Below are 23,173 nucleotides of genomic sequence, written 5' to 3'. Positions count from 1 at the left end.
TAGTGAAATAAATCTAGCGTATGGTGAACTGCCTTATGAACTACTGAACACCACTCTGTTGGAAAATGTTCTATGGGCATTTGAAATGACCAGAAGTATGATAGGCAGGTGTCATAGAGTTGATGAGTAACCGACCGTCATGGTGCCTGATATTTTTCCTGCCTTAGTCCACATAAGAAATGAATTTCTCATGGGTCACAGACTCCAAAAGGGTTAGATAACTCAAGCCCCTTTCTTTGTCTCTCAAGAAAAGGAAATCAGAAGGCAAGGGAGTAAAATCAATGTTTTTACGAAGATAAACATGAATCTGCTCTAATTAAAATTGTAACCCAATAGTGGACAGCCTTTATTGAGTGATTACTATGTGCTAAGCTCTGCCATCCACTTTGCTTATGTGACCCCATTGGAGCTCGGAACAACCCTGTGCGGTTGGTTCTCTAGTATCTCCGTTATGCAGAGTAGAGAAAAAGAGCCTGGAGGTTACAGAATATTTCCAAGACTAATACAAGTGTAGAACTGGAGTCCAGGTCTTTACATTTATACTCTCCTGTTTCCAAAATCATCATTCTCAAATGTCAGTGCTTGGTGACTATTGTTATATATTTCCTGACAATCCTCACAACTGACTGCCACACTCTGTATGTTATAACATAGAGAACCAAGAACACAGTGCTGCCTCTATCAAAATTAGATATTACTCCATGGTTTGAACCCAATTCTCATATTTATTTGAATCACTTTGGGTCTTAAAAAGCAAGAAGGTAATAACCATCTTTTTTTGAGTATCTATTATGTTCCACATACTATGTCAGACATTTTACAAAAATTATTTCTGATATATTAATTACTATGGTTAATTATTTCTAACATATTAATTAATTTAGTATATTAATATATTTCTAATATAATAGATGTACAAACTGTTATATGTAAAGTTGGAACAGAACAGAAAAGCCAAGTGTTGCCCCACTTATTAGTTTTATTTTTAGGCTCCAAGGGCCTCTAATTTCCCCTTCCCCCATTCTTTGCAAGTCTCTTTTGATGCCTTTCTTCCTCCTTTGTCGGTTTTCTTCTCCACGGGCCTCACCTCCACCTCTCTCCTCAGCTGAGACTGATGCATGGGCTACCTGACTAATGGACCCTGAGGAGACAGTCTAGGAGAACAGTCCTCAGCCACGGGAGGAAGGTGAGAGAACAGAACAGAAAATGTTAGAAAGAGAAGCGTAGGAGGATAAATGTTCCAAAGAGGAATACAAATCCCAAATAGGATAAAGGAGAAATGCGAGTGGGGTGAGACGTGAGCAAGGAGGTAACACAGTGGGGCAGCCAGCTCTTTCAGTTGAGAGAATGGAAGAGAAGAAGGGGCTACCAAGTACCACAGAGTCTTTAGGGAGGAAAGGGAAAGAAATCTAGAGAGCACTGCTGATTTTTTACAAAGAAGGAGAGCCTCACAGAAAGAAAAAGCAGCTTTTCCTAGCCAAGGTTTGACGTTTATGTGAGAGTCCAGTCCTATTGACGGACAGCCAGATCTTTTTCTCTTGTCCTCACCAATTGCCACCAGGGAAATGCCTTCGAGGACTAAGCAACAGTGAATTCTCTCAAGCCCTTGCCACTTGAGCAGCCTTTGGAATGACAAGCCTCACTAAGGCCAGGCCTTTTTCACAGACCTTGGAAGCAGGGGTCAGCCGGCTGTTGGGCAAACCTACTATTGTCCAGATTTGAATGAGGAGAGACATTGAACTGGAATGGGGTAGAGTAGGGATCATTTCATGCTAAAAATAATAATAGTAATAATAGACATGATGATGATGATTGTGGGGACAGAGCCAGGAGTGCAGGCTCTCGCCCTCACGTGGAAAGGTACTGGCTCAGGTAGTAAATGGCCATCAACTGTGATTTGGATGGCCATCAGCTGTGGCTAGTTGGCCATCAGCTGTAACCTGTTGAGTCACTGGCCACTAATATAACTGCTGTGGCTATGCTAGCAGAAAATGGGGGCTAGCAAGAAGATGGTGGCTGAGCTAGCAAGAGCGGATTGCAGCTAGCGAGTGGGGTTGGTTGGCAGAGACAAGTGGATGGCGGGTTGCAGATCGTGTGGCTCCCGCCTCCTGTGTCTCCAACCCAGCCGCCAGTCAGACTATAGTGGTGTGACTGCCCTATCTATGGCTCCGTGAGTGTTCCTTTTTGGCCTCAGCATATCCTGCGTTTTCATGTGGGGAGCAGGACTAGAGACCCCACATGCCACCCCGCATGACAATGATGATATATCAGAAAGGAAAAATCAACGACATATGCAAGTTTTTCCCAGCCATCAGCAAAATGCTATCAAGATTCCAACTGAGGAGTTTGTAAATTCTTTTATTTCATACTTGCTCATAATTTTAAACCATCAATTTCAATATGAGCACATTGTTCTACATGTTTGAAGATGTTACCAGTGGTGATTATCCTGGCTGTGTACAAATTTAGTTTAAAAACTGGTGCGTGTCTGGCAATCTCCCATGTTGCACAAAGAATGGATTTCAAACTGTAGCTTTTTGAAAATACATAACAACAAAACCAAGAGTTTGATGTTAAAATAAACAAGCACTTCTTAACCTGTGTTTTCACAAACAACTGATTCAATCACTTTGATTTTAAACTAACAAATCAAAAGGTCAATCAATTTGTTTTAAAACACACACAGTCTAATTGATTTGTTGACTGAACTGACTGTTTGAAGAAGCAGCGTGGTGTGAACTGGGGAGACAGGCAGCCTGGGCTCGGGTTTGGGCTCCACCATACACCCCCTGGAGAACCTGGGTGTTACACGGGAGGCCTGCGGGGACTCTGGTCCCGCTCCCCACATAAGAAAGCAGGATATGGTGAGGTCAAAAAGGAAAACCCACAGAGCCATAGGTAGGGGTGTCATACCACTATAGTCTCACTGAAGGCTGGATTCACAAGACGTGCGACCTGCTGTCTGCTTTTCTGCCAACCGACCGACTCTCCTCGACTTCCTCTAGATTCTACTCCCACCAGAGCTGCGGCAGTTATATTAGTGGCCAATGGCTCAATGGTTACAGCTGATAGCCAACTAGCCACAGCTGACGGCCATCTACTACCCGATTCAGCACCTTTCCACATGAGGCCGAGAGCCTGGAAACTGCTCTCTGGGGCTCTGTCCCCACACTGGGTGACCTCTGAACCTCAAGACATGCAAACCTACGTCCTGGATTCCAATGATAATCAAGTGAGATAATGTAAGTAGAAATAAGTTTGTACACTTAGCTCTACAAAATTCAGCTATACTGACAACTGTCACCTAACCCCAAAGCCAAGGATTCGTCAACCCTTTGAAATGCTGACACTATATTTGATACACTTCCTCATAGGAACTTTTCCATGTTTGACATCTGTCCCTCTCCTATCTGAGTCATACTTCCTGATAGTTTTCAACAGTGCCCTCTCTTCTCAATTTAATCCAGCACCACTGAAGATAATAAGTCTAACTACTGCTATAGTTAATAGAAATTCTCCCTTAAATGAGGTGCATCTGCTGTGACATCTGTTTAAAACCCATGGAGAGGATTCAATGTTCACAGGCAAATGGAGTAATTACTATGTAATTACACTATAAATCGTGCAGTCATTGATTTGCTCTCAAAATTCATATCTTTTGGACATACTAAATATGAAAACCACCTGGGTTCTTCCAAAATGTGTGGGTATGTTCTTAAAATGGTCAATATAAGGACTTGAGCTAAATACCTGTGGCTCAGAAAATCAGAGTATTATCTCCAGAGTGGGAAGAAATAAAAGTGTGGCTGTTAACGCAGAAAGAAAGGGGAGGGATATTTTAAAGGTGGATTATCTAAGTACTTTCTTGGTCACTTCATAAAACCTGTGAAATTGCTAACCCACACTGGCAGGAGAAAACAAAGGAAGAAGGCAGATCAGAGATGTAGGATTTCACCTGTCCCAAAAAGATCCCATCATTAATGATAGCTATTTGGACGCTGGGAAATTGTGCCATATGTAGAAAATAGAGGAATTAGTGATTCAAAAAATAGTATCTAATAGTACTTTATTACCACCCACATTTACAGCAGTAAAAACTGAAATGCCTAATACTTTGCTAAATGGTTACAAAACATAGTTCTATGGTGCTTTCTCTAAATCCATTTTTCAAAAGCCAATCAATAAATATTTTTTAACCACATATTATGTTGAGTCTATAATGCCTACATGGCTAGATATTTGGAGCAGCACAAGAATATAAACATGGAAGGCAGCAGCATGGGTTAGTGGAAGGGAGGCTAACTTTCATCCTGGCTGGCTGGAGTTTGGTTCCTAGCTCTCCTGAATGGTTGTTGGATTGCGCCAATAAAGCTGCTGATGTTCAACCATTTTTAAGCTACATAAAAATGGCATTTTCATGTGGTCCAATGAAAAGGAACGGGAAACAGGTCTTAATAATCTGGGCCTCAGTTGCCTCATTGCTAAAGAGAAGGATGATTATTTGAGGATTAGAGAAAATGTTTATAAAATATTTGTGATAAATGTTTATATAAATGTTTAGCAAGTGTTTATAGTAGAAGGGATATAGAAACCTCCCACCTTTGGTCCTCCCAGAGAATGTACTAAACACCATTACAGATGGGAATGGGGACCGAGGTTAGACAATGTCGCAAAAGTCAAAGTTGTGGGAGTCTCCCTTCTGATCACTGTATTTTTAAAAATACACGTTTCACTGACTATTTAATGTTAGGAATTTTATTAAAATGAGAGGACCAATTTGTTAAAACAAAGACATCTATTTGATGCTGCACAAACATGCAAATAGATATATATCCAGCCTCTAAAAGCAAAATTCTATGCCAAACACCCACCGTCAACAAACAGCCTGTTAAAATGAGAGAGTCTGCAATTACGTTAGCATCAAATTGTTTTTACGTTTTTACAGCACATCGCTTCTGAACATACATGTTCCTCCACAGTCTTAAAGGTAAGTCCTATTTAGGGGTGAGATACACTTTTTAAAAAATAAAGTAAAAAAAAAAAAAATGTACCCCAAATCAGCTAGTCACATTTCCATCAGTTCCTGTCCTTTGGGAGAGGAGCAGCTACACTCAGCAGCGTCAGAGATAGCAACAGGGGAAGAGCCAGCGCCGTTAGTCAGTTTGCTAGGTGGAGACAAGAAGCAAGTTCAGTGGGGCAGAAAGGTCCCTGCCTCTGTGGGGTTGATGGAGAGAAGGAATGTGATTGGGTTCTTAAGGGGCAGGCAGAGGAGCGAGGCATAATTTCCCCTCCCCTCACTAAACGTGCCTGTCTTTCAGAGATGAATCAACACTTTAGATTACACATTATGCAAATGACAGTGGCAGCTTGGCACCTAATGCAGTCTCCTGCCAGAATTTAGATTCCCTCCCACTGTTGTCTGTGAAAAGTGAAAATAAACTGTCCCTCTTTGCTTCCTTGGCTTCTTGTCCTTGAAATATACATACTTCCTCCAAGCCCACAGCTCAGAGATTAAGCTATATGGCAGATGGCCATATGTCTTCTTGCAGAGGTTGTGAGCTCAAAAGTCCCAGACTAGGAAATAAACTTAACAAATACAAAAGTAGAGGCACCAATGACTGTTGCAGATTTTACTGTGAGGATCTCAAGGAAATTCAATTCCTTAAATGAAATTCAGAAAGATCCCGAAGATGTTCGATGCTAATGAGTCAAATGGAAACCATTTCCCAAAGGAAGCTATTTCCTGATTCACTCATTGAAAAGTGATACTGGGCAACATTGGAACAGCTATGTGGAGTGTAAACTCGTCTTCTCTCCCACCATCGAAATGGGCATGTCTTAATCTGGGGAAAGGAAAGCTAAAACTTACTGATCTGTGCTCACATAAGTACTATAAAAGGGAATTGATTTCACTCCCACCAAGTCCCAAGGTAAACTGGAAGATATGTGCTGAAATGATAGGAATATAGCTAGTCTATACGTGAAAAATGACAGCTTTAAGTGAACATGGTTAGATCCTAGTACAAATTCCCCCGGGGAAATTCTGGAAACTCTCTTCTTGTAGTTCCTAAAATACGCCCATATCTAAGATGTTGTGATTTATCTCTGGAGTAGGAGATTGTCTTCAGTCATCTCTTAAGATCACTTTCCACATTGAAATTTCGATTGTAAGGATAAAATCAGAGTTTTTAACCAAAACAAGCTCAATCTTGGACTTGTATATCTGTGAAGAATCGAACTCTATTGTAGATTACTATCGAAAAAGACAACTTTCCTGGATAAAATAGGGTCTCCATTCCAAAAAGATTCTGACATAGATTAGAATTCAAAAATAAAGAGAATCAGGTCAGGGCAGTGGCGGTTTTGTGAGTCATAGGACCTTTATATCTACTCAGACTAAAAGGAGCCTCCATTTTGTGTCATGAAAACCTAGTGCATGTAACTGGCTTCTGTATGAACACTTGTGCCCACAATAGAAAACTTAAGCTTGAAGTCAATAAATCGATGGCATCCAGATGGAGGTTAGATTTTTCTTTATAAAAAGTCAGCCCTGTCTGAATAACGATCTTCTTAGCGTGCATCCTCTGGAAGGGCATAATATGGGGAAGATGAAGAACGACCAGTTTACTCACTGGCTTGTCTATCCTTGAAAGGCAGCGTGGTCTCTTTTCCAGAAGATAACAAGCCTCTTAGTAGAATCAGAGACCCAAGGTCTAGCTGTAGATTCCACTGGTTCTTCTACTTTGGTTACACATGATTAATCTCTCTAGAGACTTTCTCCCTATAAAACTGTAGTAATGAAGTTTCTAAACTAATCATGCTTATAAACATATAGAAATCCTATTAATGCCAGCTAAGAAACTGTCACTGCCTTACATACTGCCATTCATTTCACTAAGAATGAACACTTGATAGACAAACCTATGTGATACTCCGAACCTCCTTGAACAGCTTTTTTTTTAAAAAAGCTACTCCAGAGCAATCTCCTCTATCCATTGTTACAAAACAATATGGATGAAGTCAAGGTTTTCAGCCTTAAGACAAAAAAGTTGACTTCTGTGGTTCATTCACATATAATATTTGATCATTGCGAGCCACTCCATCTGCATGGAGGCCAAATATTTGAGATAGTGCCGTTCTATGCCTTTAGGAAAAGAAAGACAATGGGATTAAATCTCCAATTTGGCAAATTCCCCAGACACAATGAGATGATATGAATACACTTTCACATTCTCCAATTAGCAAACCTGGCCACAGCGGCATTGCCATACTTGCCTGAGCACCTTCTGCAAAATGTACAAATGAAACATATCAGCCATCTAATGAGGACCAAAGGTCCCTTTCAGGCTCCCCCTTTTCCTAATGGGGTGAAAAAGAACACCAGGCTGTTTTTTAGCCAGTAGCCACTGAAGCCACATTCCTAATTAGGCAAGGAAAATGCCTCAGACAGATGCAAGAAATCCACATGGTTACAGTGAGTACAAATTTTGAGATTCTGTATTTGCTGCTAAGAGACTATCTCAGGGAGAAGGGAAAATATGTAAACTGTGGGAAATAAGGATGAAAGGCTAATATAGTTAAGTAATTTTCCCTACCATTACCATAATGTGTTTTCTTTAAAATATAATTCCTTTTTTTTTTTGCTTGTTTTTGCTTAATTAAACACCAGAAACTATTACTTTTTTAAAACTATTGAATAGAATGTGGTTTGGTGTTAAATGTTAAGCTGGAAAAAGAAACAAATCCAGATGAATTAAAATTTATTCCCTGAACTAGGCTATATAAAGATACATAGTATTACAATAGCTACTTTGTACAGAGAATAATAGGGACTTGTTTTAGTACATTTTCTTTAAGATAATAAAAGCAAATGGTCAAAACAAAACAAAAACACTTGAGGTCTCTCCAGTGCTTTCCATTTCAATGAAAGCTCTAGAAGGAAGCAGCAACCGCATTTTAGTAACCCAGGCTGATGCCGGACAAGTAAAACTCTACTGCCTGTGCCATGTAACTCCAGCAAGTGTTCCCTACATCAGTCTACACCGAGCAATCAATCTTCACAACATCTCATACCTACTTTTATGTCGTGTATTTCATTGCTTACAACACTATATCGAGTTAAACAGCAGGTGGCTACTCACTAAACTTCATCTCCTTAAAGGACAGCATGTTATTCACCATTCTTCCCCAGGAAATAACACAGTGCCTGCACATAGTAGCGATAGGAATAACATTATTGATAAGACATTGCATTAAAATATTTAAATGTTGTTATAATTTTCCTTAAATATTAAAATTAATAATAATAGTACTTGGTAAGCCCTAACATGTGCCAAGACTGCTTTCCTGATATTTCTTTCCTGTTCTTTTCATGAATCTGAAGTAGACACACGTTTTCTGTCTTCCAGCTGAGAAAGTGATTGCCGATCAGTGATACAGCTAGCAGATGACAGAATTTGAACTCAAGTTGCCTGACTACATGATCTGTAGTTTTAACACCTCACAATACTGTCTCCTGGTACAAGTACTTTAACAAAGCCTTTTCAGGATTACTGACAAAATCCAAACTCTGGGACTCAAAAAATAAAAGTTTGTAGCTACAAGTTTTCAGAAATATTTGACTCATAGAGATAGTCAAGGTATTTCTAGTCCAGTTTGACTTCCTTTGTTTGAAGTATTGCTTTAAGGTGCATCACAGTTAGGGACACTGGGATACAAAGCAATCAATATTTTATGCTCATAAGACAGCGTGCCTGGAGGAGAGCTCCATTCAGACCGGGGAAATGCAGCCCGGCAGGCTCCCTCACGTCACACCTGCCCAGATGCCCAGAACTTCCGCGCTGAATCTCCAGATAGGGTTCCTCGGGACTTGGCAGTCAGCTCAAATCAGTACTGGAGTTGGCTCATCAAACAGACTACCAGGATGTGCTGATTTCAGCCTCTTACTAGCTGCCCCTGTGGTACTGAAGGTACTATCTACGGTGTAAGTGAGGTGGACATTCAAGAACAAGCTCTGAGATAAATAGTTTTTTTGAAAAAAGGACTTCAAACAAAACAGGGAACTGTCTCAGGCTGCCATCCTAAAGGCCCCCAGATCCCATATTATTTCCATCACCAGTGACAGAAGGTTTGACTTAGTCCTTTTCTGTGGATTTGACCCATCAATGGCAGATTTTGATTGCTCATATTGTTCCTTTGAAATATCAGTGGCCTGGGAGTAAGTTGTAGTTATAGGTTGATGAGCCAGGTTGGCAAGTTATGACTGTCAGCAGTACCATGAGTATGATTTCAGGGACTGCAGGCAGCAGCCCGTTGTTTTCTGACACCGCGATTGAGACGTGAAGTTTCTAGGACAAGACTGGATTGGACCAAGAACAATGTCATCTGTTCTAATATTCACACCACTGGACTCTGAGAATACTAAAAGAGTAAATTTGGAAAGAATAGGAAGCCTGTAAGGCTAAATATCCAACCGTGAAGGGATGATTCCATAAATGAAGTACGGCAATTACTGAAAACAAAGTAGCAGGAAAGTAGGGAATAGCAGGCAAAGGCGTTGATGATGCTTGCTAAGTGCAAAAAAAGTGCATGAAATTGTCCGTACAACATGAACCTATATTTACACATTAAAATATATAAATTGCAAATAGAGAAAAGGGCTACTACTACTTGTCAACAGTGCTTATATCTGTTTGATAGGATTATGGGTGATTTTTATTTTCTTTTTACTTATGTTGATCCTCTAAATTTTGTCTTAAGTATGCATTGTAATACTAAAACAAAAGCTTTCTCAAAAGCAATAAATTCTTGAAATCCCCTGTTAGAAAAAGAGACGTTAAGAATATCAAGAGTTATAAGATATCAGACTTACATGAATTTTTGTTTAGATAGATATTCTAATAGCATTATGTTTATGCCATCAAGTAACCAAAAAGGCGGTGACTGGTCTGCCTTTTTTTTTTTAGATCACTTTTTAAGAAACAAAAAATATAATACCAAAAAAGCAGTGATAGTCATTTATAATTCCAAAAGGGAAGTAATGGAGCATTTTAACTGTCCAATAGGGCAAGGTATCCCAAATTGTTCCCAAGAAGCTCCTATTAATAACAAAATTCTGTGAGCCATGTTGTATCTCTGTCTTGAGATTCTTAAAGGAATGGGTCATATTAAGTACTCTGAGCAGTCCTGCAGTAAACAGATCTGAAGAATTTTGTTTAACCCAGTGTTTCAACCCATTCACATCTTACGACCCAGAGTAATAAGGACATGGATACATAATGAGGATATGGCTATAGGCAGCACTTTGAAAAGCTTCTTTCAGATCACATGAATACATTACTCGTATTGGGCATTCACTTATTTGCTTCACTCTGTGACCCACGTGGAAGATCAATAATAATCCTGATTTCTGACAATTTTCCCAGACAACCTGCCCTAGAGCTCCCTGGGGACCCAGAAGCATCTATACTTCTCTGTTAGTCTTCTGGGACTGACATGTGCCCAGGTAACCCTTGGAACCCCTTATTGCTGTTGTGCTTCATGCCTTGAAAATTTTCCAGTTATTAGAGCATTATTCTTCATCCCAGTCCTATTACCCCAAAATGCAAATTATGTTCTTAAATCTGGCAACATATTCTCTATAAAGAATTTCCAAGCCTATTAAAACCAACCTAAATTAGCTCTGAAAATAATTTCCTGGAAGGACAATTTTGGCAGTGAAGTTGAATTGGCTCCAAACTCTTCAATGTGTATACTCTTCTCAGTAGCTTGGATGTGTCATGAGGTGGAGCACCTTGTTAGGAGATTTTATAGAAGAACACAGCACAGTAGCTACTGCAAATAGCTACTGTGGCTATGGTAACACAGGTGAAAAGCACTATTTACATCACTTTATCACTCCTTGGAGATCCAATTTACACATGTTACTGCTGTAACTGGACAAGATGGATGGAATCACAAATGACCCACCACAACAGCAAGCCAGATGATTTATAAAAAATCAGTTCAGAGAGACATTCAGGGAAGAATAATTCAAGGATTTGACAGTTGACAACTTCTGAAAAAACTTTGAAAAATATTCACTCCAGTAAAGGTTCAGATTCTACATTATTTTTCCTGAATTTCTCTCTTATTAGTTCTGAGTGTGTGTTTGTATGTGTGTGTATGTTTATTGTCTTCCACAGAAAAGGTATCTTTCATCCAGCAAATTTATTAATCTAGAAACATTATAACAATGTCATGAGTTCAAGAATGAAATCACAAGCCAAAATTTACTTTGAATGGCATAGTGAAAAAGACCAGGCATGGAAGAAGATATCACACACTCAAACTACCAATCACCTTTCAGTGTATTTTCCCAGCACGTTACATAAATACTTGCTTTAGAATAGGGTCCACTTCTCTATGATATCTTACCAAAGGGTTCTTCTTGAGGCTACTATTGAATGATAAATTTCTGTTTATGGCTATCCGGGAAACATTTATTCAACAATTATTTTTTCATCAACCAAAGTATTTCTTGCACCATGCCCTTATGCTTAGGCATAGTGCTAAAGATAGACATAATAATGAGAGTAATAAAATAATGATAAAGCCACATAAAATCTTTTCCCTTACATAGGTTTCAGTTTATCGAAGAGACACAGTAAAAAGCAGTTGAGGAAACTAGCATATTGATTGAGAGGTCTTTCCATATGACACAAAGTAACCATCAACCTAAATTACAGTTATGAAAGTATATTGAAGATGAAGAAGTGATGAAGGCATAGTTAAAAATAATGTACTCATGAGCAGTGACTCCCTTTGCATTCTTAATTTCAACTACAGTCCACCATGAATCCAACACTCTGCCAAACTGAACAGTTGCCTATTCTCCAAATAAATCAAATAAAACCTTTGTTGTTTTTGTAAATGCTTTTGTTACCATTGAATGTCTCTCCCCACAATTAACTTTTCTGCTATTGAGATTTGTCTGTTCATTCTTTCAAATTTGAGATCCGAGTCAAATTTTGTCTCTTCCATGAGTCTAGCCCAATCATCCCCATTAAGAATTAATTATTTCGGTGGTAGTACCATACCTCTGATTATTCCTTATTTCTTCCCACATAGATTATAGTTAATGTAGCTATACACACTTTAAAGGTAGGGAATTTGCATTTTCGTTTGTATATTTATCATAACATTTATAAATTTTAATCGTGGGCTGTCAAATATAATGAATGAATAAATTCAAAGAAAAGCATAGTGGTCCTTTTCAGTAATATATATATATATATATATATTTTATATATATATATTTTATATATTTTTATACATATTTTTATATATATTATATATATTTTTATATATATAATTTATATATACTTATATATATTTATATATTTTATATATTTTTCTAATATATATTATATATATTTAATATAATATATCTATTTAATATATTTTTTATATTATATATATGTTTTATATATATAATTATATTCAGTAATATATATATATACATATATATATATAATAAGTTATCTACCATATAATAAGTTATCAGCATGTCTCCAGACTCAAGAGTAGGAACAGGTGTCATGACATATATAATTTTATAAGTAAAATGACAAAAGTATCATGAAAAAAGAACCAGTGAATTTTCCACAATTTTTGAGCGTGTATTTATGGTGGCCTGTTTTAAATGAAGGCTCTCTGGTTTCCAGGGAAGGCTTTCTAGGGAAAGGGGCACAAGTGTTCTCTGAAAGACATAACCAGTTGTGATTCAGGACATCTTGCCCTAAGCAAGATAACACCAAGAGGGACATATGACATTCAGCCAAAAGACACATGCCATACATTTTAGACAGCATGAAGAGAGAAAATAGAGTTTTTAAATGTAATCCTCAATTTAATAAGCTACTGCTCACTCGGGCAATGCTACAGAGCATTTTCCAATGTGAGTACAGCAGGGGCTTATTTATTTTATGATGGTTGGTAGTTCTCTCAAGCAACGCTTAATAAAATAAATACTAAAGATTAATAATAAAAATTAAATACTGTATGCCATTTTAAAGTTTACCAGGTACTTCTCAACCAACCTGAAAACTAGATTATCATCATCTCAGTTTGTACCTAAAGAAGTAGAGAGAATGGTGTATGGCTTGGAGTTCTTACAACAGCAGATTCATACAACAGAATCTACTTTACCAGGTTAAGAAGAAAAGGAATTCTTTGAAAGGCATTAGGAAGTTCATGGAATCTCCAGAGGTCAAGACTCAGATTTGATTACTAACGAGCTAAAAGAGCATTGCCGTGAACCACGCATCCCAAATTGTGTCTGATAATTCTTTGGAGTCATTTTAGAGGACACATCACTGCTTACTGTTCACATTTGGAAACTAGAAATGTGAACAGTAAGCAGTGATGTGTTCACGTTTGGAAACTAAATTCTATCACAGTGGTTCCAGAAGAACCAGATAACTGTCGTTCCATGTACTTTCCAGTCAACTCAAATCACAAGAAAGAAGCTGCCATCTTCTCTTGCTCACTCCTGTATCTGTATCTCACCCACAGGCATCTGATTGGGGGGAACTAAGTCAAATGTCTTATCCTAGTTATAAACAGACTTGGAAAATTTAGTTTTGGACTTTAGCTTCTTTCATAACTGGCCAGTTTCTTGAAAGGGAAGCTAACGGGGAGTTGGAATGGGAAATCAGTTTGCTAAACTACCAAATCTACCATAAATGGATAATTTATTTGACTACAGTCACGTAGCTAGTAAGTGATAGAGCCTCAGATACCGTGTCTTACACTCTTCCCCAGATAAAATGACTGCCTCATTATAGTAGAGATGAGTAGCTCATCTGGCCTTCAGAACTTAATTAAAATATTCCTTAAGAGCAACTATTTCCGTTTACTTATAGTTGCATGAATTCCAAGCAGTATCATTGGTTTGGTTTTCTAGATATCTTAATATTGTGCAGTGAGTAGTCTTGTGAAGGGAGATGACTCGTTCATCGTGTCTCCAGTTCTCATTAAAAAATCATGACTGATACATGAAAGTTATCAAATTAAGAATCTCAGAGCCAGAAAGACCCTTGAGCCATTGTAATATGCACAGCAATCCATTTTTTTCTACCTCTCACATTACTCCACAGATAGTTAAAGGAAATAAGAAAAACAAAAAAATTTTAATCTGACTACCATGTGAAAAATGATAAACACAATATAGTGTATGGACCCACACATTACAGTTCAACAGACTGGTATTCAAATCCAGGTATAATCACTCACTAGCTATGTGACAGAGGGGCAAGTTGCATAATCTGTTTGGGCTTCAGTTTTCTCTTCTGTAAAATGGGAACAAGGATGCCTATTTCTTATAATTGTTAGTAAGATTATATATAAATTATAGAGAACATCATAGGTGTGAGAAGCAGCAGAAGCAATGATGTATCTTCTAAATATGTCAATTATATGTAAAAATAGTTATTTCTAAAGCACTTATATAGTCCTGTGTAGATGCCTGACCACTGTGCTATACTCCTGAAGCTGAAATAGAATAATATTGAATGTCAACTATGCACACACACACACACACACACACACACACACACACACGATGTAAAGTACAGCATAGGGAATATAGTCAATGGTATACTAACAGCTATAAACGATGTCAGAGGGATAGTAGACTGGGGGGTTATCACTTTGTGAGGGCTGTAAATGTCTAACTATTACATTGTTTTGTACACCTGAAACTAATCATATAAATAAATAAATAAAGCTACTCTGCCAAATGAAATTGTCATTGTCACCGAGACTTTCCTCTGGGTGCATTTCTAGAACAATTCATAAAGCTGATTTTAATCAGTAAACATTGATGAGTCCCTTATTAGTTAAGTGATGGCATGATGATATACATTGTAATGTATTTTGAGTAGGTTCTATCACAACCCTGACAAGAAAAACGTGATGAATCTCATATTGTCTTTGTCTTAAACATCTATGAAACAACCATGGTATAGCCATTTCAGGCTATCTTAGTGTACATACAATGTTGATTATGGCTATGTAAATGCTACTCACAGGGCTATTTAAATCTGGTATAATTTTTTTTCTGCTTTTCTTTTTTTAATTAAAGTCTGTTGGGGTGACAATTGTTAGTAAAGTTACATAGTTTGCAGGTGTACACTGCTGTAATACATCATCTATATATCACATTGTGTGTTCACTACCCAGAGTCAGTTCTCCTTCCACCAAAATCTGGTATAATTTTTATATTCTAAAGTTGTATTTGAAAAATTCTGATTATACAACACATTAGTGCTAATAATAATAGTCATAATAATATTTCCTGTAACTTGTGCACCCTTTTTTATTAAAGTTTATTGGGTGACAATGGTTAGTAAAGTCACATAGGTTTCAAGTATGCAATTCTGTAATCCATCATCTATACCTCACATTGTGTGTTTACCACCCAGAGTCAGTGCTCCTTCCATCACCATATATTTCATCCCATTTATCCTCATCTACCACCCGTGCACCCCTTTTTTTAACTGAAGTGTAAGACCTTTTACATAGGCATTATAAAATGAAATTGAAACTTCTTATAAAAACAGTACTGGAAATGCCGACCTTTTCTTTTTTCTTTTGAAACTGCCAAGTGAAAAACTGCTTTTGCAGTAAATTGTCAGGATGCACTCACTGATCATTGTTCATGAATCATTTTATAGGTGATCATCTCTGGATTTGTCTTTATTTATTGTGTGTATATTAATAATGATAATACTTTTCATTCATATAGCAGTATTCAGTACACAAAGTATTTTCAAATATAGTATCTCATTTGATCCTTACAATGACCCTGCAAAGTATGGCCAGATTTTATCATACTCATTTTATAGATGGGGAAACAAGGCAGAGATGCATTGAGTTCAGAACCAATGACTAAAAATCTAGAATTTGAATTCAGGTCTCCCAGTGCCATAAGATTGACTGCCTACAAAATAATTTCGATTGGCGGCATCTCCATAAAATTAGTTTGGGCTATTTTGTATTCCAGTAAATTGATATTGTATAAGGAGCATTTGAGTTAGAAAAGACCAAAAAAAATTAAAAGGAAAATAAAAATTGTATATTCTGTTCCATATGTTAGAAGTTGCTGTATGATATTAATATCATCATTCTTTTAAACATGACCTAAAATAATACCTCTCTGTGATGAGATGTCTAAGAAACATCACCTTAGACTTTGTAAATGTTAGATAGCAAGTACAGTAACATCTTTCTGATTTCCAAGAATATCTATTTATATCAGTTCCCCCACCCCCCAAATAATGGGTCAGATGAATACTGTTTTGGGTATCACACAGCTCATCATTTTTAAATTCTCTCAGGTGCTGATTATATTAGTAGAATGCCTTTCTTCTCATCCTTTTCCACATCTGTAATAAAAAAAATCCTGGCATTTCCTTTCCCAATGGAGAAACCCTATCCAACCACATTGCCAGGCTCCCAGGCTCTTACAATTAAATAAATGATTGCTCTTCCCATCTTTTAAAATGTGTCTCATGTAAGGCAGTCAAGACACAATATCCATCACTGCAAAGGAAGCCAAGCATTTATTTAAAATAATGAGATATCCTAATTTTTAGTTTTCCCTGAGAGGATTGTAGCGATGTTTAAAAATTCTCTGAATTCTAGAAGTAGGGCAACACATTGATTTGAAGAAAGCTATAATATTCCTTCTAATTTGAAATGGATTTGTTCTACATTCTGAAAGAGTGTAGCTTTCAGAATAGGATGTGCCCTATATCCACACAAAGACATCCACCTCTCGACCACTCCTCTTACAAGCTGGCCCCATTCTCCTGAACAGTTTATAAAGACCCTTTCAATAAATTTCAAGGTGTATTAAACTGAAAGGAGAAAGGTGCAAGTAATGTCTTCCAGATTTAGGAGGGAAATCATTTCAACTGCCAAGTCATGATGAATATCACCTTTTGCTTTGCGCCACTTCCTCTTTGCAAATGATCTGCTGGGCGACTTCCTTTACGGGGTCTCTTTGAAAGGATTCATAATTAAATTTTTAAAGAAACAAATGAGCTCTGTGTCTTTCTGAGGCAGAGAAGTCAGAACACGTACTTCTGTGAGCATTCAGGGATTTTGACTTCTTTGGGTAGGATACCTCCCACAGCCAAGGAGGCTTACTTCAAAGAAAGGCTAGGAGAGAAAGCCAGCCCTCTGTGATCTGGAGAGATAATAAGTTAGCAAGCTGTGTAACATGATGGTTTATGAAATTCTCCCTTCAAGGACCATTATCTAGTGCTAATAGTGCTTTATTTCTTCCTTTCCTCTGTATATTTAGAGCATAATTATAAGAGCAAGAGGAAAGGAGGGAGTTGGGCATCACGATAATCATTTGCCAAATTAATGCAGCCCAGTAGAATTTCTGGCCTTTGGGGCTCATTTATCAATTAGTTCTATTGCTGTCTGAGTGCCTATATTTCCCCATAGAATGAATGGTTTTTTTTTTTCCTTTTACTTCACTCATACACCAGTTCTGACGAAAGTCATTTAAGATCAAAACATTTTTCGGAAAGACTCTCATTTACCCTACTTAATGTCATGATGTACTACAGAGCCAGCTACTCATCCATTTCGAGAGCATTTCATAACCACTAATAGCCTCTCTCTCTCTCTCTCTCTTTTCACTTTTTCTGAATTTCTGTTTTTCTTTCTTCTTTTTTAACTGGTTAAAATTGTTTGTTTGTTTTTTCAACTGTCTTACCTTTCTGCACCAGGATTTTAAAGTTACTATGTGGATTTTAATGTTAAAACCACTTTTGTAATGCAATGTGGTCTCTGAATATTCAAAATTGGCTCTGAATAATAGAAATGCTGGTAGGGTTTCACCCAGGCTGTCAGGAGTGGGGGTGGGGGTGGGGGTCGGAGTGGGGAGACAGGAGCATTGTTTTTATTTCCCAGACACTAGTTCGCATCTCAGGCATGGTTGGCCCCAACCTTTTGGAAAATGTGTCACAGTCCTGGCTTATCTTTCTCCACGCATTAGTGTTTTTAAGAGGAAAAAGAAAGTGGCAGGAGTGAAGGGCTGCTTCAAACTACGCCATATTCTTCACATGGTCTTAAAATAAATAAGCTGATCTAACTTTTTTTAAATCTAAAAATAAACCAAACTTTATGTCCCTTTTCATACTCATGTTTCATTCTTCTTTGAATGCTAATTACAAATGTTTCACCCTTTAAAAGCTAGTTTACCACAACCCAAGAATTTACCTGCTCAAATCTAGAAGACAAAATGTGAAGTCTTCTGGAGCAAAGTATTTCATTTTTTTTGCTACCAAGGAAAGTAGGTGTTATGAGTAGAATTGTGCCCTCCAAAAAAAAGATATATTGAAGTCCTAACTGCCAGTAATTCAATATATGGCCTTATTTGGAAATAAGGCCCTTATAGAAGTAACTAAATTGAAATGAGGTCATTAGGGTAGACCCTTTTCTAACATGACAGGTATCCTAATTAAAAGGGGAAATATGGACATAGAGACACATGGTAACAACACCAAGTAAAGATGAATCCAGAGATCTGGGTAATGACTCTATAAGCCAGAAGTGCCAAAGATTACCAGAAAACCACCAGAAGCTCGGGGAGAACCTTGGAACAAATTCTCCCTTACAGCCCTCAGGAGAAACCAAGCCTACCAACATCATTGTTGACTTCTAGCCTTCAGAATTGTTGGACCACACATCAGTGTTGTTTAAGCTATCCAGTTTGTGGTACTTTGTTACGGCAGTCCTAGAAAACGAATGCCAGTCACATAACCTACATTTCGAGACACTAAGACCATTTGCAGGAATGGGTGGAATGGCCACAGGTGGAAAACAGGAAGCCAAGAAGATGCAAAAGACGAGGGAGGGGCAGAGGTCAAAACCAAAAAGATGTTCCTAATATAGCATTAATTCCAAAGAGCCAAGCAACGAAACAAAACCTTGGTTAAAGACTCAAAGACTGAACCAGAGTTTGCAAGGCATTCTGTTCTCATCTCAAACGTCGCTTCCTCAGGGAGAGACCAATTTATCTAAAGCAGTCCCTGCCACTACCTCTGTTCAGTCTCTATTCCATTACCCCACTTTATTTACATCACAGCATTTATGGCTACCAGAAATTATTTTTGCATTCATTTATCATGTGTTTTATTTTTTGCCTCCCTCTCCTAGAAAATTAGCTCCCCATCTGTCGTACAGCTTGTAGAACAGTGCCTGACATCTCTAACAGGTGTTCAGTATGTCTTTGATGAACAAATAAAGTAGATTTGAAAATCCAGTGGAAGTCAGAACCTGGAGATTATACTCCTTGAGACACCAGAGATTGAACGCAGGCCTTTTGGTGGGGCCCTGAAGCCTCGCCCAAGAGTGTAGGGAAGATGGAATATTTGCTAAGGCAACTAAGTGGCAACCGAGGCATCATAAATCATTGTTGACTTGTACCTGCCTCAACCCTGATGGGGAAAGACATGAACTTGGCACTCCAACTTATGCACAGGCCACCCGAGAGATCCTATCCACCTGCTCCGAGGGCTTACCTCTGGCCATACAACATAGGAACTTTGGCAAATGTAGGGACTTTTTAAAAACTAAATTACTCAAAATAAACTATCCACTATGCGATTTCTAGGCAAAACATGTGCTTCTTAAATTGAAAATTCTGTCCCATTAACTTCCTGAAAGGTGAAGGTGGACAGTTACTGGAGAGTTCTGTGAATGAGGTAATCTGCGATACAGTAAGGACCCTGGGGGGGAAATCTTTCAAGCGTTCTAGTGAATGTTTCTATTTGGAGGGATTTTATTTAATGGATGACAAGTTAATGTGTCATCAGTGTCTGTGGTTGTGGAAGGCTGCTGAAAGGAATGACAAATGTTTCATGTACAACTTATTTTACAGACACATTAACATGTCAATAAACAAGATTTAAAAAAAATAACAAAATCTTGTAAAACTGAAAGGACCCTCCAGAGGATTGCCCTTTTTGACACATAGCTCCTTCCCCAGAATTTTTCAGTTGACTTATTTTCTTTGCTTTTCAGTGGACGTTTAGCTTTGAATTTCCCAGAAAGAAAAAAGAATTCTCTAGCAGGAAAATCTGTGCAGTATAGTAACTAACCTTAGGCAAACAAACCCCCAAACTGATACCAATCCTACCGTGTTTCCCCAAAAATAAGACCTAGCTGGACAATCAGCTCTAATGTGTCTTTTGGAACAAAAATTAATATAAGACCCGGTATTATATTATATTATATTATATTATATTATATTATATTATATTATATTATATTATCATATAAGACCTGGTCTTACATTATAGTAAAATAAGACTGGGTCTTATATTAATTTTTGCTCCAAAAGACGAATTAGAGATGATGGTCTGGCTAGATCTTATTTTTGGGGAAACACGCTGTCTCTGAGTTTACATTCCGTCATCAATACAATGGAGAAAATACCTCTCGTAACCCTGTAGGGAGCGAGTGCTATAAAATGCATGACATAGAATACAGCATATATCATAGCGCCTGGTGTATATATGCATTTTAAAATGAGGCCTAAAATAATGATGGAGTGAAGTATCATGGGTTAGCTGTCTAGAGAAGAATTCTTATTCTTCAATGAAAAGTGTGTATAGATACATATACTTATTCACAATCTCACCTATTTCTCTTCTGTTTCTCCCTCTTTTAGCTCTTTCTAAATTTCCTGGTACCTGTGTTTATGGAGTCCCTCCCCCCAGAAAATCACACAGAAAGGTATTGGATAAAACAAATTGTCACTTATTCTTCTGGGTCATAGAACAATGGGAGAAAGAAATCCTTAATATGGAAGAATGAATTGCTATTGAAATCAGTGTTCAGGATTTGGGGAAGGTAAAAAAAACTCCGTTATACCCTTTAGATTGCAAAGATGGGTAAGCAGCAACTCAGCTCAGAACAGTTTCTGAGTGCCACTCATCCTGGGGCCCTGCCTATTGCCATAGCCCCAAACCTCACCACGCCCGCCCTTCTCCCCATCACCCTGTCCCCTCCCTAACTCCACTGTTTACAGTCCTGGCACACACCATACTCTCTCATTTTATGCCTTTGCATATACTGTTCCTTTTGCCTAGAATGTCCAACTCGCATCCAGATAATTCCTAATTGTCCTTGAAGATTCAGCTTAGATAGTAACTTTTCTGAAATTCTCATGGCATCCTCTCCAGAGGCGACTCATCACTTGACTCCAGGATGAAATGGAGGAATGGGATTCACACTGCAGTCTATGAGCATGGTGCCCTCTGCAGCTGTGCTGTGCAGTCTGCAGCGCTGGACCTGGTTCTCTCACATCCCGTCCACCAGCCCACCTCTCCTGTGTACTCTGATAGCCTCGGGATGGAAATTTTTATCCCATTGTTTTAATCATTTACTTGAAGTCTTTCCTCATAGATTGAGTTCTTTGAGGAGGAGTATGAGTTCTATTTCTGTTTTTCCAATGTTTTTCACACACCGTTAATCCTCCACTAATAGCCTGGTTAATGGCTTCAATCAAGAACTTGACAAGAGCCTCTTCCAGGTGAGGTTCTTGGGTCTTTTAACAGCTCAGTAATAGGACAGTCTGAAAGGCGACAAGGGCCATATGATGATAAAGATAGGCTAAGAAGAATCAGCTAAGTAGGCTAGGATACTGGTGGAGAACATTTGCTTTCTAGTACCATCCTGAGACTCACATTCCTTTGGGATTCAAATGGAGGTGATGTCTATGTATCACAAGGTGAGAAATCCTTTTCTAAACTATTGCTGGTTTCTCTCACTTCCTTTTGCTTCCTGTTTAAAGTTTCAAAGCTTGGTGCATATCACATCCTTCTTTTTATCAACTTTGGTGCACCTTGGAGCAGATGTTTCCTCCAGGAGGACAAGGATACTGGAGCCTGTATTTGGAGAGTACTTGTTGTGGGTTGGATGAAGGCCTGACTATGCCTAGAGTCATGCTGCTTGAAGCCACTCTAATATCCATTTAGTGAGAACCGTAACCACACTGAGTTATTGCTGGTCTCATGTGGATCATATCTTCACTGTCAGTTATTGGCTTATACAAGCGGAGGTGTATTATCTCTGCTGTTGCCCATCATGTCTTCTTATTTCGGTATGACTATTGTGCTTCGAAGCATGATTTTCAATCTATAATCCCAGTTAAAGTCTTTCCACACAGTATGTACATGTAAGTGTATAGTTTTCTTTGAAGCAGACCTTGTTGATATTGATATCCATTATCTGCTATCTCTGGCTTCCAGGACTGCCACATTTTGTTGTAGCTAAGAAGGAAGAGACCATTTTTTTTACATGAATAGACTTTGTAACTTAGCACATATTTTTAACTGGCATGTTAGCAGCTGAAGTTCTGGAAAGGATTTGAGTTCCAAAGGACAACTTTTTTATTTGAACACCAGTGAAAGCGCCCTGTCCCATCTTCATTGACTTTGTGGCCCCCAAGCTCAATTGCCTCTTATACTCCTGTGATGTTTATAGGCAAGTGTAACTAAGTAAGAAGAATTAGAAGAGCTAGTGTAATTTCATCAAGGGAACATAAGGGTGAATTGTTAAAAACCAAAAAAAGTGATACCATTTAGATCAACTCTAAAATGAATGCTGCCAGCTGTCCACTACGGCATTTGTGCAATGGTCTTCATGCATGAGGAGTAAGGATATTCTCTATATGAAGCCTCAGAAAACTGAGAAGTATGAATTAACATTTGTGAAAGGCAAAGTAAAAAAAGGTGACGGAAAGTTGGGAATTATTTCTAAGCCTGAACCGAAGGAGACAATTTTAGCAGAGATTTTCCATTGGTGATTGACATTTTCAAATACAGGGCTAGAGAAAGCAAGGAGATGTTGAGAACTGATTGCTTCATTGGAGTCGAGAAAACAAAAACCCAGACTTGGGGAAATGGAAAAGAGATATGAGGCCTTGTGTGAAACTTCCTGCTTGAAAAAAGACTTTAGTGTCAGAAAGTGTTTGACTGCAAAGAAGTCCTCTTGTGAAGAGGGGGAAACTTGTTTTAGTTACTAATGTTCAGTTTACTTCATATTTATCCAGAGTTTATAATCTATATGCTTGTTAATTGGGTATTAATATACATAAACCATTTCT

At 38.1% G+C, this 23,173-nt stretch overlaps 1 protein-coding gene across 6 annotated transcripts in view; it reads left to right on the top strand.

Annotated features, from left to right (window-relative positions):
- Positions 1-23,173, top strand: part of B3GALT1 (beta-1,3-galactosyltransferase 1) — a 513,038-nt gene that overhangs the window by 484,885 nt on the left and 4,980 nt on the right. The window contains exons 4-6 of one of the 6 annotated variants that reach the window (XM_033113021.1): positions 1,106-1,186; positions 4,946-4,987; positions 20,735-20,799. The exons of 1 other annotated variant lie outside the window; for it this stretch is intronic. The gene's annotated coding sequence lies outside the window, so the exon portion shown is untranslated. Of the gene's footprint in view, positions 1-1,105; positions 1,187-4,945; positions 4,988-20,734; positions 20,800-21,471; positions 21,599-23,173 lie in introns of those variants that run through there. 4 more of the 6 variants (XM_033113022.1, XM_033113023.1, XM_033113020.1 and 1 more) reach the window with 4 other exon arrangements.

Source organism: Rhinolophus ferrumequinum, chromosome 8 (assembly GCF_004115265.2).
Source record: "Rhinolophus ferrumequinum isolate MPI-CBG mRhiFer1 chromosome 8, mRhiFer1_v1.p, whole genome shotgun sequence".
In the NCBI taxonomy this organism is placed as follows: Eukaryota; Metazoa; Chordata; class Mammalia; order Chiroptera; family Rhinolophidae; genus Rhinolophus; species Rhinolophus ferrumequinum.
Note: the sequence above shows the minus strand (reverse complement) of the source record. Positions and strands in the feature narration are given on the sequence as shown.